Source organism: Bos mutus, chromosome 22 (genome assembly GCF_027580195.1).
Source record: "Bos mutus isolate GX-2022 chromosome 22, NWIPB_WYAK_1.1, whole genome shotgun sequence".
Classification (NCBI taxonomy): Eukaryota; Metazoa; Chordata; class Mammalia; order Artiodactyla; family Bovidae; genus Bos; species Bos mutus.
Window position 1 is genome coordinate 7,625,164 of NC_091638.1, and position 15,031 is coordinate 7,640,194.

Genomic DNA, 15,031 nt, shown 5'->3' on the forward strand with positions numbered 1-15,031 from the left:
TCGGCGAGGGGCAAATGATGACACAAACGTAGTGAAATATTCACACGGGTGAATCTGGGTGTGGAAGACACAAGTGTTTGTCCTGCTATTCTTATTCTTGAAATATTCCTGTAAATTTGAAATGATTTTTAAACAAAAACAAAACCTGATTAAATACACACACACACACAATTTATATTAATGTCAGAAGATACGGGTGTCATTCCCAGGTCTTAAAAAAAGTCGATGTCCATCTGGAATCTCCAAGTATTAATAGGTTGTATTATGATCTGTCAGGGCTCTTAGTTCCTTCCTTCTTTCCCCGCCCGCCCCCCACCCCCCAGCCGCCTCTCAGCTTCCCTTTTTAAAAGTAATTTTAAAAAGCATAGTAAAAAGCAGTGGTTTCCTGCAACATTCTTTTAGTTCTGTTCTTCAGACGAAACCATTTTAAAATCATTTCACTGTTTCGATTTTTGCTTCTTTTAGTCTCTAAATTTACCTGCTACTTCTTGTTTGACCAACTTAAAGCATGATCATTTATTTCTTTAATACATGGGATTTAGCTCAGTTGTACTCTTCAGATATCACCCTTTCTTGCCAATATGGTTATGTCACTATTTTTACTTTCTCTACTGGTTATCTTTGTAGCTTTAAATAATACCCTATACCTTTATTTCTTAGTTCTTACCGACTAGAACATTATCCATCGTCTCCACACATTTAAAGATAAGGCTGTCTGCATCCTTCCCTTAGCTCTCCTCTCCACTCCCATCTCCAAACCATCAGCTGTGCTTTTTAAATGTCAAGGTTAAAGGTCTACCCTATTAGTCACAAGTCCTCCCATCAAGTGCACATTGACCTTATATTAAAATTAATCACCTGTGCTCACATTATTACAATTATATAAATACTGCTCTCTGCACAGCTAAATGGCAGATATGTATCAGGATGGCATATTCTCTCTCCTTGCAGATGTTAGTTTTCTTTTCTCTTCCCTGGGGTTTCTAATTGCCTTTCTTTCTTCCTCTCTGCTGTGCAGTTCACACGGTGCTTAGATGGTTCCAAATTTCCAAAGACGGTATCAAGTTTCTTCCAACACTCTTTTCTCTCCCAGAAATCCTCCTACTGGGACCCTCAGTCTTCTGCTCCAAGGGTTGAGAGTCCACGATTATTTTAGAAAAACTTTCGTATTTCATTGATTTATGGCCCCGCTGCACCACTTGTGGGATCCCCATTCCCTGACCAGGGATCAAACTCTTGCTCCCTGCATCGGGAGCGTGGAGTCTTAACTGCTGGACCACCGGGGAAGTCCCCAGGCTTTATCATTATTCTGGCTTTTCCCTCCTGTTTCTAGAATCTCACGACTTCCTCATTTCACCAGAGCAATCTCAAGTACCTTCCTAAGAACTGGTACATGGGAAGGAAACTTCCTGAACCTTTGAATGTCTGCGTATGTCATATTTAGTTAGCAATTTGGGTAGGTATAGAATTCTATGTTGAAAATCATCTTCAGGACCTCCCTGGTGGTCCAGAGGCTAAGACTCCCGACGCAGGGGCCCCGGGTTCAATCCCTGGCCAGGGAACTAGATTCCACATGCCTCAGCTAAGAGTTTTCATGCTGAAGCTAAGACCCAATGCAGCCAAATAAAAATATTTTTCTAAAAAATCATCTTCCCTCAGAATGACCAGGGTGCTGTTCAGTGTCCTCTGTCACCTGGTGTGCCTCATGCCAAGCACCTTCCTGAAAAAGGTGACCAGCTTTTTCTCTCTGGAAGCTTGTAGGTTATTTATTCCCAATATCCTAAATTTTTGTAAAGGTGCATCTGGACACACATGGGTTTTACATTTATTGTGCTAGGCAACTCAGATATTCTTTTTTATTTTGGAGAAAGTTCTGTATTATTTCTTTGCTGTTTGCTTTTTCTCCATTTCTCCCCTTCCTTATGAGTAACCTGCACCTCCCAGATTATTCTTCTATGGGTCTCATCTTTCCTCTCCTGTTTCCATCTGTCTTCTCACTCTAATTTCTAGGATATTTTTAAAATTTCCGATAACTTTTTCTTGGTCTCCTTTATCAAAGTATTCTGTTCTTCTTTTATCGATGCCATATCTTCTCAGATATCTCTGAAGGATATACATTTGAGAAGGTTTGCTTTGTTCTGTTTAAGATCTGTCCTGTGGATTCTCTGTTGCCTTTAGGGTTACTTTTCTGTTTATTTCATCTTGGTCTTCCTCCTCCTGGTTGCAGTTTTTCTGGGTTTGCACAAACATGTGGCCATCATCCTTAGCTGTCTATTCACATTTAATGGTAATGCAAACGAATGCACTAGCATTTGCACACTCAGCTTCTTTGTGCCAGTCCTGTTATACGTACAGCAGCCAGGCTTGTCCAGTGGGGACCTCTGTTTTAGGATGACTTCGCAGGGAATCAGACATAACATGTGGGGTCTTTGCTCTGGGGCTATGCACTTTTTTTTTTTTTAATCCTCCAATTTTCTGGCTGGTAGAAAGATGCTTCCCTGATGGACAGTTTATTGGAAAGTGGGGTGAAGGAGTGAAGGATATGACTGGAAATACGTAGAGTTTCATCAGCCTTCCCACCCTGCCACCCCTGCTTTTTAAAAATCTTCTGGCCATGATACACACAGCATGTGGGATTTTGGATCTTTGTTCCCTGACTAGGGATCGAACACCCACTCCCTACATAAGGAGTGCAGAATCTTAACCACTGGACCACCCAGATCTTCCATTTTCAGCTTTCATTTCCATCCTTTGTCTTACTTGTAGTTCCAAGACCCCAGCTCTTCTTGGTTCTTTATGGTCAATCTACTCCCTGTTCCCTGTTCCTATAACCCTCTTCCATGCTCACTGGGAACCTAGATTTCCTTATCTTACTTGTTCAGTCACCACTGCTCCATCTATTTTTGTTTCCCAGAAATCTGCTGAAATCTCTCATGCATGGACAGCTCCCTTCTTGTTGGCTTCATTTAAAATAAAAAATTCTTTTTTTTTTTTTTATCATTAGTCACATTTTAGAAGGAAGAAGAGATAGATACATAGACAGGCAGCCATCTGGAGCTGGGAACCCTTGGTATTTCTAATATTCTATGAGTCTATGTTTCTGTGAAATTTAAAAGATCATGTTACAGTGAACTTTATGACTCACAGTAACACAAATGAGGCCACAGTGACTCCTGATCTTACAGCAGGATGCAAGGTCTCTCTTCCCAGCTTTGCCTGAAGCCTAGATCATATTCTTTCTCTTCTGCCAGGCGACATACCGCATTCTCCCCCCAACATTCTGGCCAATAACAGCAGTCAGCACAGATCCAGAGGGGAGACCTGACAGCAGTCTGAGATCCCCTATTTACTTGTGCGAGGTAGGGCCACGACCCACCTAATTTCTAAAGCCAAGGTGTGGCCAGGGCCGCAACCTCTCTACCACACTGGATGAAAAAGTCAACTGCACAGACACTTTTATTCAACCTACACTCGGCTGACTTTGATGTGCCGGTTCTGTCATTTTATTTACTCCTTACATAGGCCCTCATAGCTTGTTATCATATTTCCTCTTTAGGGATGAGACCGAGGAACTTGCTCAAGATTTCGGAAAGGGGCAAGGGAGGAGCCGGGACTTCGACTCCAAGTTTAGTGTTGTTCCTCTGGCTCTGTCTTTTTCGTTTTCACTATTGTTACTTATTTATTTTTTTGGCACGCTGGGTCTTAGTGGTGGCACTCAAGAATCTTTGTTGAGGCTTTCAGGACCTTTAGTTGCAGCATATGGGATCTAGCTCCCTGGCCAGGGATTGAGCCCAGGCTCCTTGCATTGGGAGCTCCGAGTCTGAACCACTGGACCACCAGTTAAGCACATATAAAGACGAGATAATTTTATAATTTACTCCTGCCACTTACCAAAAGCACTTCTGGCATGGGCCAAATAGTAACAACAATTTTACTTTCTTGTATATTATATTCAAACAGATATAACAGAAGTTATATAACCATCGCTTTTCAATATTAGGTATTGAATTATTTCCAGTTTTTGATACTATAAATAATATTGCAATGAACAACTTCTTGTCTATAATATTCTCCACGTTCAGAATTTTTAAAATAAAGTTCCAAGTGAGGGGCGTGCACGTGAAGTCACTTCAGTCATGTCCGACTGTGACTCCAGGTACTGTAGCCTGTCAGGCTCCTCTGGCCATGGGATTCTCAGGCAAGAATACTGGAGTGGGTTGCCATTTCTTCCTCCAGTCAAGTGAGGGGTCATTAGGTCAAATGATATAAGCATCTTATATGATTTTTAACATAAGGTGTGTCAAAGTTTTCACTAGACGTCTATACTTGTTTATGTCTTTCATCCAGTTATCTATTTGGATCTTGATTTTTTAAATCAGTAGGATGAGCTCATTATAGTCTCCATATTAAGCCTCCCTCTGTCTATCACATTTGCCACAACCTTTAAAAAAATTATTATAGAGAGTTTTCACTGATTATCATATAGCAAAATTCTAACCTTCTGTCCAAGTAACCAATGTGTCAGAAAAGAAATAGACAAACATAGCAAAATAGACGTCTGAACCTTTATGTCTCCAGAGTAATTTGTACTTTAATCATAGTTTTCAGACTTGTCGTAAATACTGCTTCTTATCCTACTTATTTAGAGGGACAAACTCAACATGGAAAGCTGCTCTTTTCCTAGTAGAAGCCAACAGATGCAACAGTGACCAACTGTTCTCTCCCTAAGATTTCTAATGTTTTTGTTCATTGATCTAGCAAACTCTCATTAAGAAAGTGACTGGGGAATCCACTGGGAGTCCAGCGTTTAGGACTCTGCACTTTTACTGATGGGGCCAAGTTCAATTCCCGGTCAGGAAACTAAGATCTGGCAAGCCACGGGGCACAGAAAAAAAATGAAAAGAAAGTACTTTGTGTCAGGTCCTGTGCTTGGTACTAAGGATAATAACAGCCCCAAGTCTAGAGTGCAGTGTGTATACACAAGTCATATTAACACTAGGAGAAGTTGTGTATTCAAGATTTCCACAGTGTAACTCAGTGGCGGAAAGCAAAGTGTGACTAAATCTACAGAGAGACGACTCAAAGATGACTCCCCAGAGAAGCTAATGAGGCATGTCCTCATTTTCTAGGTGGGTAAGTGAGGGGCCGATCTGTGCAGAGGCCAGGGAGTAGAAGAGGCACCTCCTGTAGAACTTGAGGAATTTTCTGTACCTGTATCTTAAGGCTAGACAGTCATGTACAAGAAAGGGAGACCTGCATAGCACAGGGAACTATATTCAAAGCCTGTAATGTAGGAAAAGAATCTGAAAAAGAGTGGAAAAGAACGGAATCATCTTGTTGTACACCTGAACCTAACTCAGCATTGTAAAGTATACTTTAAAAAATGGTTTAAATAAAAGGGAGAATGGAAAGATGAGGCTTGATGAAAATAGGGGTGGAGTCATGGAAGGCATCCTGACCAGATCAGGGTTTCAGAGAAATCACTTCGGAAGACAGACTAAAAAAGCCAGGTATGCAGGAAATGAATGGACTAATGCCACAGGAGTTTAGGCGATGCTTTAAAAGACTATCTGTTTGGATTAGCAGATGCAGACTATTATATGTAGAATGCATAAACAACAAGTCCTACTGTGTACCACTGGGAACTATAACCAGTATCCTCCGATAAAACCATAATGGAAATGAATATGAAAAAGTATGTATCTATATGTATAATTGAGTCATTTTGTTGGACAGCAGAAATTAACACAACACCGTAAATCAACTGTGCCTCAAAAAATTTTTTTAAAGACTAACGTTTATGAAGCAATATTGACATTGTCATCCTTGATTATCTGACATAAACACTGTGTTTCCACCAGCACCATGGATCATTAAGAGACAGCTGGTTCACCCACTGAACTAATGTCATTCTAGCCATAAACCAAGAGGACATTTAGCCAGTGTGACTGGTCCTGGGTCAAGGTTCAAATGTCATTAAGCTTCTGAAATACTGAAAATCACGTTGGCCATTCTCCCATGCCCCGTCACCACCCAGCCCCAATGCCACCCTCAAGGAATTCCAAGATCCACTCCAGTCATCAAGGTCAATCAACTACAACTTGATTAATTTCTACAGAATAACCCATCTTCAAAAAGTCAGCTGGACTCATCTTTGATAGAACCCCTATTAAGAACTGGAACAAAACTCTCATTCAAAAGCATACAAAAAGAAACTCACCACTGCCCCTCTCAGGAATTGGTAATGAGCAGGAGGGCGTTTACCCTACAGTCTTAGAGTTCATCCTCGAGGTCAAAGTGTTAACCAAGTTGGTTGAGTTTTACCCACAGCAAAGAGAATAGCTTTAAAAATGCAAATATCGAGAGCACTGCCCTGACTTAAAAGAGTCCTGTGCGGCCTGGAGGGCTGCCTGGAGCCTTCACCACCGCACACAGGCTGGTGCAGCCCTCTGGGAAATTCCCATCCCCCGGAGTCAGTGGAAGAGACTGTCCATCTCCACCCAGCTTAGTCTTGAGATGGACTAAAGAAGAAACTCAGTCAACTTTTTAAGTCTTTGGTGAAGGAAAGAGGCAGGAAGAGGTGTATATGGGGATATTTATGATCCCGTTTCTTTTCCTCCATGCAAACAAATACTCTGAACACCATCTAACAAACCAGCTAGCTGAACATCTACAACGTCTCCTAAGCAAGAGCCCACTTTTGAAGTTGTTCTTTTTTCTCTTCCTATACCTAAAATATCAACACAGAGAACGAGGGGAAAGACAACTAAATGTTAACGTTGCAATCTATCGTAAGCTACTGAATCACATAAATTTCTGAAGATTCGGTCTCCTTCACGAGTTCATCTTACTGCAGCCGCTGGTTGAACACCTGGGATCCTCTGGATTTGTCCTTTGCTTGGCCCACTGCCCTTCCGGATCAGCTCTCCACGTGCAATCTCAGCCTCTCCTGAACTTCACCCTCTGCCTCCACAATGACTGTGGAATCCATGTCTGTCCTAACGACTTCTTCCTGGAACTTTTCACTCTTAAGTGAGTTGCCTGCCAGACCTCCCCCAGTTGTCCCCAGAGGCATCCTGAGCATAACTGGCTTCTCTCCCCCACCCCACTTCCCACCTGCGTTTTCCTTGCAGCTCTCTGTCTTAGTTGCTAACCCCAATACCCATCCAGTTATCCAGCTAACGTTGTAACATGGACCAATTAATGACTCCTCATTCTTCCTCACACCTGCATTCAGCCAGTTGCTGCCGCTACTGCTGCTAAGTCACTTCAGTCGTGTGCGACTCTGTGCGACCCCATAGACGGCAGCCCACCAGGCTCCCCCATCCCTGGGATTCTCCAGGCAAGAACACTGGAATGGGTTGCCATTTCCTTTTCCAGTGCATGAAAGTGAAAAGTGAAAGTGAAGTCGCTCAGTCATGTCCGACTCTTTGTGACCCCATGGACTGCCGCCTACCAGGCTCCTCCATCCATGGGATTTTCCAGGCAAGAGTACTGGAGTGGGGTGCCATTGCCTTCTCCGCAGCCAGTTGCTAAATCCTACCAATTCTGGGCTTCCCTGGTGGCTCAGATGGTAAAGAATCTGCCTGCAATGCAGGAGACCCAGGTTTGATCCCTGGGTCAGGAAGATCCTCTGGAGAAGGGAATGGCAACTCACTCCAGTAATCTTGCCTGGAGAATCCCAAGGGCAGAGGAGCCTGGTGGGCTACAGTCCATGAGTTTGCAAAGAGTCGGACATGACTGAGCCACTAACACTCTCACTTCCCTTTGTCACCAATTTTACCTCCCAAATATTTTTCAAATCGATTGCTCTCTCTCCACTCCCTACTGCCCGTGCCGTCATCTCATTCCTTGGTTACTTCAGCAGCCTCTGAACTCATCTCCTGCATCCAGAAGTGCCCCCAAGGCTCACTCCCTCCCCAAGGGAGAGTCCTAGTAGTGCGTGATCAGAGGTTTCTGTAAAATTTGCAAAGTAACACAATTTAACCACAAAAGGCTAAAACACTCGTCTTTTTCTGCTCCAGTTTTCTTGTCAAGCATGCTCTTAGGTGAAGGGGCTTTAGAGTGGGTATAGGCCTTGATTCAACCAAAGGAGAGTTGAGGTGGGGATTTATTTAATTTGGGTGGAAAATATATTTACCAGCTGCACTATCACTCCCATGAGTAGGCAAACTATTGCTAACAGATTATGCTGACCTGCAACATGACTGTGCTCTAAGGCATCCAGCCCCAGAAATATGTGGGTTGCGGAAGGGAAACAGGGTTTGAAATGTTATGCAGCCAGAACCTGTCTGTAATTTCTTCCAATATTATCGCTCATGCTTGCAAGAACTTGAAAGACATCTTCCCAATTTGCATGACAATACTAAATAGTCATACAGCACCATCAGTAACAAAATGTGAAGCTTTTCTGTTTTGCTAAACTGTCAATACTGAAAAACAAATTTCTATCAACCACACTCAAGAGCCAATCTCACTAGAGAAGATTACAAACACTGCTGTCATTTGAAGAGACAATAAAACAGCATGAAGCCAAAAGAAGTTAAGGAAAGAAGGATGGCAGAGGTGTTTCAAGCAGTGGATAAGTCAAAATATGTTTTTAGGTTTTGTGATGTTTCCAATTATTTTAATCTTTAAAACATTTTAACTTGCAATGATTAAAATGTTTTCATTGGAGTATAATTGACTTACAGTGTTGTGTTAGTTTCTGGTATACAGTAAAGTGAATCAGTAATGCTGTTGTTGTTCAGCCACTAAGTCGTGTCTGAGTCTTTGTGACCCCATGGACTGCAGCACACCAGGCTCCTCTGTCCTCCACTATTTCCCAGAGTTTGCTCAAATTATGTCCATTGAGTTGGTGATGCTATCTAACCATCTCATTCTCTGCTGCTTTCTTCTCCTTTTGCCTTAAATCTTTCCCAGCATTAGAGTCTTCTCCAGTGAGTCAGCTCTTCACATCAGGTGGCCAAAGTACTACATCTTCAGCTTTAGCATCAGTCCTACCAATAAGTATCCAGAGTTGACTTCTTTTAGGATTGACTGGTTTGATCTGCTTGCTGTCCAAGGGACTCTCAAGAGTCTTCTCCAGCACCACAATTTGAAAGCATCACTTCTTTGGTGCTCGGCTTTCTTTATGGTTAAACTCTCGTATCCGTGCGTGACTACTAGAAAAACCATAGCTTTGATTATACAGATCTTTGTCAGCAAAGTGATGTCTCTGCTTTTTAATATGCTGTCTATGTTAGTCATAGATTTCCTTCCAAGGAGCAAGTGTCTTTTAATTTCATGGCTGCAGTCACCATCCACAGTGATTTTGTAGCTTAAGAAAATAAAATCTGTCTTGCTTCCATTTTTTCAACTTCTATTTACCATGAAGTGATGGAACCAGATGCCATGATCTTAGTTTTTTGAATGCTGAGTTTCAAGCCAGCTTTTTCACTCTCCTCTTATTCTCATCAAGAGGCTCTTTAGTTCCTCTTTACTTTCTGTCATTAGACTGATACCATCTGCATATCTGAGGTTTTGGTATTTCTCCTGGCAATCTTGATTCCAGCTTGTGATTCATCCAGCCCAGCATTTCACATGATGTACTCTGCATATACGTTAAATAAGCAGAGTGACAATATACAGCCTTGACATACTCCTTTCCCAACTTTGAACTAGTCAGTTGCTCCATGTCTGGTTCTAACTGTTGCTTCTTGACACCTGCATACAGGTTTCTCAGGAGACGGGTAAGGTGGTCTGGTATTCCCGTCTCTAAGAATTTTCCACAGTTTGGTGTGATCTACATAGTCAAAGTCTTTGGTGTAGTCAGTGAAACAGAAGTAGAGTTTTTCTGGAACTCCCTTGCAATCTCCATGATCCAATGAATGTTGACAATTTGATTTCTGGTTCCTCTGTCTCTTTGCTCGTACATCTGGGAGTTCTTGGTTCATGAGCTGCTGAAGCTGAGCTTGAAGGATTTTGAGCATCACCTTGCTAGCAATTGTGTGGTAGCTTTAACATTCTAAGGCATTGCCCTTCTTTGGGACTGGAATGAAAACTGACCTTTTCCAGTCCTGTGGCCACTGCTGAGTTTTCCAAATTTGCTGACATATTGAATGCAGCACTTTAATAGCATCATCTTTTAGGATCTGAAATACCTCAGCTGGAATTCCATCACTTCCACTAGCTTTGTTTGTAATAATGCTTCCTAAGGTTCACCCAAACTCACATTCCAGGATATCTGGCTCTAAGAGAGTAACCACAATATAGTGGTTATCCAAGTCATTAAGATCTTTTTTATGTATTCTTCTGTGTATTCTTGCCACCACTTCTTAATTTCTTCTGCTTCTGTTAGGTCCTTATCATTTTTGTCCTTTATTGTACCCATCCTTACATGAAATGTTCTCTTGATATCTCTAATTTGCTTGAAGATATCTCTAGTCTCTCCCATTCTGTTGTTTTTCTGTTTCTTTGCATTGTTCATTTAAGAAGGCCTTCTTGTCCCTCCTTGCTCTTCTCTGGAACTCTGCCTTCAGTTGGGTGTATCTTTCCCTTTCTCCTTTGCCTTTCCTTGCTCTTCTTTCCTCGGCTATTTGTAAAGCCTCCTCAGACAACCACTTTGCCTTCTTGCATTCTTTTTCTTTGGGATGGTTTTGGTCACTGCCTCCTGTACAGTGTTATGAACCTCCATCCATAGTTCTTTGGGTACTCTATCAGATCTAATTCCTTGAATCTATTTGTCACATCCACTGTATAATCATAAGAGATTTTATTTAGGTCGAATCTGAGTGGCCTAATGGTTTTCCCTACTTTCTTCAATTTAAGCCCAAATTTTGCAATAAGGAGTTTATGATCTGAGCCATAGTCAGCTCCACATCTTGTTTTTGCTGATTGTACTGAGCTTCTCCATCTTTGGCTACAAATAACATAATCGGTCTGATTTCAGTATTGACCATGTGATGATGTCCATGTGTAGAGTCATCTCTTGGGTTGTTGGAAAAGGTTATTTGATATGACCAGCATGTTCTCTTTCCCTTGCCCTGCTTCATTTTGTACTCCAATACCAAACTTGCCTGTTATTCCAAGTATCTTTTGACTTTCTACTTTTGCATTCCAATCCCCTATGATGAGAAGGACATCTTTTTTTAGTGTTAGTTCTAGAAGGTGTTGTACGTCTTCATAGAACCTGTCAACTTCAGCTTCTTTGGCATCAGTGGTTAGGGCTTAGACTTGGATCACAGTGAGGTCGAATGGTTTGCTTTGGAAATGAACTGAGATCATTGGGTCGTTTTTGAGGCTGCATCCAGGTACTGCGTTTTGGACTCTTGTTGACTGTGAGGACTACTTCATTTCTTCTAAGGGATTCTTGCCCACAGTAGTAGACCTAACGGTCGTCTGAATTAAACTGGCCCGTTCCCGTTCATTTTAGTTCACCGATTCCTAAGATTTCGATGCTCAATCTTGCCATCTCCTGCTTGACCATGTCCGCTTTACCTTGACTCATGAACCCAAATTCCAGGTTCCTATGCAATACTGTTCTTTACAGCATCGGATTTTAGTTTTACCACCAGATACATCCACACCTGAGCGTCGTTTTTGCTTTGACCCAGCCGCTTCTTTCTTTCTGGAGCTATTGGTAATTGCCCTCTGCTCTTCCCCGGTAGCATATTGGACACCTTCTGACCCGAGGGACTCGTTTTCCAGTGTTATGTCTTTTTGCCTTTTCATACTGTTCATGGGGTTCTCCAGGTGAGACCCCCGGAGCGGGTTGCCATTTCCTCCTCCAGTGGACCATGTTTTACCAAAACTCTTCACTATGACCTGTCTGTCTTGGGTGGCCCTGCACGGCATGACTCATAGGCTGTGATCTATGAAGTGGGATCAGTTATGCATACACATATATCCACTCTTTTTTTTTTTAGATTCTTTTCCCATTGCTGAGTTTTGAATAGAGTTCCCTGTGCTATACAGCAGGTTCTTATTAGTTGTCTATTTATATATAGCAGTGTGTATACCTTAATCCCAATCTCACAATTCATTCCTCCCCTCTTATTCTCTGGTACCCATAAATTTTAATGATTTGTTTTTGCTCATTTAAATATACATACGCTTTTCATGCCTCATCCGATACCCACTCTGAAATGTATATCTATGTCACCTGGCTTTTTCAGCAGCATTAATGTCCTTGATGAAGGAGAAGACAGCATCACCTGTACATTACGGGAAAAGTGTGGCGGTGACGGTTCACACTGGATGGGGAGAAGAGATGAGGGTGGAGACAGAGAAGTGCAGACAGTTAAAGGTCCAGTTGAGGCTGAAAGTACAAATCCCTGTTCCAGCCAGTCGACACTGACACTCACAATCCTCCTGCCTGTTTCCAGGGCCAGAGTGTGACAGCAAAATGGCCCAGGCTGGTGTATGGGGCATGGACCCTGAACAGCAGCAGAGAGAGCTATGCAGGGTGACAGTGACTCTAACAGCCAGCAATCATAAGGGCCAGGGAAGGTCAAGAAAATGTGAGGGCCTGCAGGAGTGGGGAAGAGGCAGAAAGCAGCAGCTAAACGTATAGGAGAATAAGAGTGTGAGGTTGTGATGAGGCCAAAGATAAGACGACGTTTCGTGCAAAAAAGCACATGTAAATATCTGTTTTTAAGTTTGATTTGCATTTTTTTTCTTGTTAGGCATAGAAAAGTTCATTATTTCAGAAAGAAAAGTATTCTAAAAATAAGCCTTTCCAGCAGTACCACTGCAAGGTATGTAGCAAAAGAATGGAAAGCAGGACTTGAACAGATATTTGTGCCCTGATGTTTAATACAGTGTTATTCAAAATAGCCAAAAGAGTGTCACACAATTCGAAGTGTCCATCAAGAGATGAATGAAATGAACAGATAAACTGGTACACAAGTTTTCCCTTCGTATCTGCAGGGTACTGCCACCAGGACTCCTGCAGATGCCAAAATTCCAGGATGTTCAAGAAATTTGAGTATATCTGCATATGTCCTGTGCACATTCTCCCATATACTTTTTTTAATAATTAAAAGTTTTTGGCTATGCTGTGCGTACTTTTCTCTAGTTGTGAGTGGGGGCTACTGTTCACTGCAGTACACAGGCTTCTCACTGCAGTGGCTTCTCTTGCGGAGCACAGGCTCGAGGGCATGTGGGCTTCAGCAGTTGTGCTAAGTAGGCTCAATAGTTGCCACTCCTAGGCTCTGGAGCACAGGCTCAATGGCTGTGGCACACGAGCTTAGTTACTCCAATGTATGAGGGATCTTCCCAAACTGGGGATCATACCTGTGTCTCCTGCTTTGGCAAGTGGATTCTTCACCACTGAGCCACCAGGTCAGCCCTCCCATATACTTTAAATCATCTCTAGGTTACTTATAATACCTAATATAGTGTAAATAGGAGAAGGCAATGACACCCCACTCCGGTACTTTTGCCTGGAAAATCCCATGGACGGAGGAGCCTGGTAGGCTGCAGTCCATGGGGTTGCTAGAGTCGGACACGACTGAGCGACTTCACTTTCACTTTTCACTTTCATGCATTGGAGAAGGCAATGGCACCCCACTCCAGTGTTCTTGCCTGAAGAATCCCAGGGACAGGGAAGCCTGGTGGGCTGCCGTCTATGGGGTCGCACAGAGTCAGACATGACTGAAGCGACTTAGCAGCAGCAGCAGCGGCGGCACAGTGTAAATGCTATGTAAATAGTTGTAAATACAATGTAAATGTCATATAAAAAGTTGGTGCTATGCAACCACCTCAAGTTTTGCTTTATGGAACTTTCTGTTTTTGTTTTTTTTTTCCCCTTAATCTGTGGTTGGTTGAGTCTGCAGATGTGGAACCCACAGATATGGAGCATTGACTGTATATATACCATAAAGTATTATTCACCATAAAGAAGAAATTAAATTCTGACACATGCTATAACATTGCAGAATCTTGAAAACATGCTAAATGAAATAAGTCAGTCACAAAAGGAAAATACTGTATGGTTCCACTTCTGTGAAACATCTAGAATATGCAAATTCACAGCGGCAGAAAGTAGACCAGAGCTTCCCAGTGGCTGAAAGGGGGCTGTAATGGGGAGTTATTGCATAACAGCGTTTCTCTCTGGGCGAATGAAAAGATTTCGTGACTAGATAATGGCCATGGTTACACCACGTTATGAATGAAATTTATGCCACTGAACTTTTAACCCCTTAAAAATGATTAAAATGCCAAATTTAATGTTATATATATTTTATCACAATTTAAAAAATTAATGTACAGAATCCATCGAATTGTGTACTTTAAATGGGTGAAGTCCACAGTATGTGATTTATATCTAAAGAAATCTGCTAAAAAATAAATAAATAAATCTGAAATGGTTTGTGAGATGAAGCAACAGAAATAAGTCCACAGGCACTATAACATTAATAAAATCCTGGAAATCAGTCAATAATTTAAAAAGGAAAGTACAATGGAATATTCATGTTCAATTTAAGGAGACTAAATAAATTAAATATAGTATATGTGGATGCACGCATTTGTGGTAAAATCACAAAATGTATGTAAGGATAAATACCATTCCCTCTTCCTCCATCTGAGGGGGGAGGGCAAGAAACAGGGGATAGAGCCAGATTTATCTGCATTGTATTATTTTCTTAAACAATTAGAAGCAAAGATTTCATAATAACCTGTGTTATATCTAGGTATTGGGTACATGAGTGTCTGCAACATTATATATTAAAAAAATTTCAAGATGTTATATTTTGAAGACAAATATATATCATAATATTTCTCATGAAGAAATAAAAGACTCCATTTATAGTAATATTAGAATTAGGAACACAGAATACTTGAGAATAAACATATTCAGAAATGGACAGGGACTATTTTTTTTAAGAAAGCTTTAAAACAAGGACATCAGAGAAGACTTGAATAGACAGAAAACCATTTTCTTGGCTAAGTCTCAATACAGTAAATATCACCCCTAATTTGATGTATAAATTTAATACAAAACTAATTAAAACATCAACAAGTATCTTGAGTTTTTGTTTTGAAGTTG

The 15,031-nt window shown here is 41.5% G+C and overlaps 1 protein-coding gene across 1 annotated transcript in view; it reads right to left on the reverse strand.

Annotated features, from left to right (window-relative positions):
- The window catches only part of GLB1 (galactosidase beta 1), a 103,647-nt gene that overhangs the window by 34,298 nt on the left and 54,318 nt on the right, over nucleotides 1-15,031 (reverse strand). The window lies entirely within an intron of this gene.